Below are 3690 nucleotides of genomic sequence, written 5' to 3' on the forward strand. Positions count from 1 at the left end.
TATACTATGAGAAAATTTACACAATTTACACAAGGATTTTAAAATCGTAAAAAATTCTGAAATTTTCTTACGCTAAGCTTCAACATTAATTTAGTACTATTTCTTTTTTATGGGAGATTATGTGTATTCATTCACATGAAATGATAATAATTTTTACATTCACACTCCGCTCTTCTTTCTCCAACTTCCAACTGCATTCACTATTCTCTTGTTGCTGTTTGCCTTTAAAATAAAACCTCTGCCATTATTTCAAAATATAAACAGATCGAAAATAGTAAAGGAAAATTATAAACATTACTAACTAAATGTTAGTTCGGTATAGATGGTGATTCATTAACAATGGGAAATTTAGAAAATTGTGGTTATTGGCATCTCTAGTTTCTGGATTTCTCATTACAAATGAATCATCCTGCATAATTTCCTCTTGGTCAATATCACCCGAATGTAATGATATACACAGCCGGGCTAACATATATATTTTTAATTTGATTAAGTTACCGATGCTCAAATTTAATTCAAAATACCTTGAGAACAGACTCAAATATTTTTAATATAGAAGTTAACATTTCTTGCATACGAACGTTATGCATTATCAGCCCAGACAAAAGTCAAAAAAATAAAGTTGTTGCTAAAAAACGGTGGTAAAATATGTCTGTTGCAAATAAGTGAGGCTACGCGATCGGCTAACGCTTATTCTTCTAATTTGTCTGTGTTTCGATATTAAGTGTACCGATGTTCTAACTGCTATTTTAAATTGCGTGCGGAGTAGTAAAACGATTTCGATTTTTGTCATGCTGAATTTCGTAAGCGAGAAATATTTTTTCTGAAAAAACTTTGTCTGAAACCGTTATGAATTCCGCCTGGGACAGTTAGTGTAAAACTCATCAACTCACAATTACCACTCGCGGTCGCAAATTCAGACAAATCGGATGGTTGTTAGCTAAGACTAAGAAAGGTGCTAGCTCTTATAGATGGGGCCTGATAGGCAGACAATAATTACATTTTACATCAAGAAGCAGTAATCGAGGCTTGCCTGTTGGAGCCCAAAGACTCCCTTTTTGTAAAACGAAGCGAATAAAGCAATAAATAAACAAATTATATATAAATGTGCGCTTTACGAATCAGGAAAGATGCTGGTGAGAGACAGATCCTAGTTCGGAAAACTCAGGAGAACCAAAAAATCAATTAGCAAAATCACTATCAATCCGCACAGAATATGTACGACACATAGTCCTAATATACAGAAAATATCAGCATATGCACGCGATATTGGCAAACCCGAAGACTTCTAAGTAGGCTTCTGAGAAATAAGCAGGGTTGGACAAAGCAGCACAAAGCGGAAGGGTGATATTATTCGATCTAAATGTTACAATGCAAAGTTTATAGGATTGGATCTAAATCCTACAATAGAATGCTATACCAAAATGGATGACGAAATAAAACAAAAATTTTACTACAGCGTAGGTATGATAATGTCAAGTGTTTATTTGTAACATGAACTGACAAAAAATATTTACTAATAAAACCAGATGTTACGACAATGCAGGCAGGTTTTATGGATTCCATAAATCATCACCAACCAAATATTTTACTCCAAAAATCGTAGACATTCAGTCCCGTTTTCCGCTAACATTGGAACCTTAATTCAATGTAAGCAAGCAATGAGATTACTAATCATTAAACCGAAAAACCTACAATATAATCGAACATTTTAATGCAGGATCCCTCAACTAAGACAGACGACTTTATTTATTTTAAGGCTCAGCAACAAGAGTAATAATTATATTCCAGAAAGTATAACAGGAAACAGGCTGGGATTTAATAGTAAAACACACGACAAAATGTGAACTACAAAACACGTACGTTTGAAAATTCATAAGGGGGTTGCAAAGAGAATCAAATGTAATGCTACAAGTAGAAGCAATCAAAGAAAATAAAAAAACGAAATTGATACTGGAGCAAAGCGAAATTACTTAGAATAATACAAAGAGATAAGCCTAACATGTGAAACACATTGAAAAATCTGAAAAAGCAGGTGAAGATGAAGCTGGTCTCCTTAAAACATATTACTTTGTCTGCTTAGAAGCGAAAGCTTTGTAGGAGGTTGGTCAGCTACATTTCTGGTCTTTCTGGCCCATCTTGCAGCCATTAAGTCCGCTGTGGAAACAAATACGTGTACTTTAAATTGCACATTTATTTACTGTATTCTTTTGTAACTAGTTTTAGATGCAGGGAAACTTAATCAGTTTTATTGTAATAAGGCCGTAGTTTATTTAAGAAAATATAAAATTTACTTAACTAATGACAAAGTTTTAGGTACCGTCGTTCAGATTGAAGTCGGATGATTTTTTCAGTTTTTTCTTAATAAAAAGTATAATGTTGAAACAAAAATATTCAATAAAATAATTTACAGCCGTTTGTGCCTCCTTTGTCGAGATGCATTTTAAAACAAATAAACTTTTCATTCCCTCCTAACTTTTTTAGATAAAGGATGATAAAGGTTAAACATGATCTTTGCACCTTGTAAGGGGGGTATTCTTATTCTTTTTTTTTCTCCTTCTTGTGAAACTAGGCAACAGGTCCGCCATGTTTCTTCGTTTTTATTCCTTTTTTCTTATGGTGTAACATGGATTTTGGAATTTTATAATTTTAGGGAACTTGTCTTAAACTTGTGCCCAAGCGACGTTTTCTTCATTGAAGTTCTTAAAATTAAAACCGACTTTCTTTATATGCTGCCTAACTATGATGTCCGCCTTCATCTCTACAATGGCCTTTTTTTAATAAAACGCAATTATTTAAGACAAACATTTTTTTCTTATAAATTGTCATGAGATTACTAATAATATACCACATCATGTAAACTAACTCATTTAAATTTTTAATTTTTAGTATTATCTTGTGTGCAACAGTCTTTTATAGCTTTAAAATTCCAAGAAAAAAAACAGTTCATAAAATTCTCTTCCTGTATTCTACGACGAATTGATCTAGCCAATTTATCAAAATATTGACCAATAACAGTGTGAATGAGTTCGCCCCTTCACTTCACCCCGAATGACCGATACCTAACAGCTGTTTTTAAAAAATTTAGAGATAATTTTGATATGATCGAGCAGATTTCTTGCTCATTTGTATAATAATAATTTTGATTTACTTTCATGCCAACACATCATGCTATTCCTATCATACAAATCTATTTTGCATAAACATTTCGTTACTTGTGTTGTTTTTTTGTAAAGGATTTCACTGGAGCAAAAGTGAACTTTCTTTCATAAATATTTATTACTTTTAGGGAAATGCGAATATTTTCCTCCGAACAATATTTTCCCCTTACAATATTTTACACTCAAATTCACATTTCCAGGTCAAGCTAATGCCGAGTTCACACAAAGAAGCATTGAGTGTAATTAAAACCACAAAGCCATACCACAGTGAAAATTAACATTTCCGTCTTTTCTGGTTTGGATTTTGTTTTACATATAAGCCCTTGTCGGGCAATAACATCAACTTTGAAATTCATGATTTTAAGCCCTGCTTGCTAGCTAGAAGGATCATACATAGTATAGCAACTGCTTCTCAAGTGCGACTTGAAAAACATTAAAGAAAATCGACATGGGTGTCTAATATATGTTAGACTAGAGATTTAATTAAACAGCGATGTTATTTTTAATATTTTTTTGCTACTGCGAAATT

Source organism: Dendroctonus ponderosae, unplaced genomic scaffold, assembly GCF_020466585.1.
Source record: "Dendroctonus ponderosae isolate FM_Combo_2020 unplaced genomic scaffold, Dpon_F_20191213v2 Dpon_F_20191213_3, whole genome shotgun sequence".
NCBI lineage: Eukaryota > Metazoa > Arthropoda > Insecta > Coleoptera > Curculionidae > Dendroctonus > Dendroctonus ponderosae.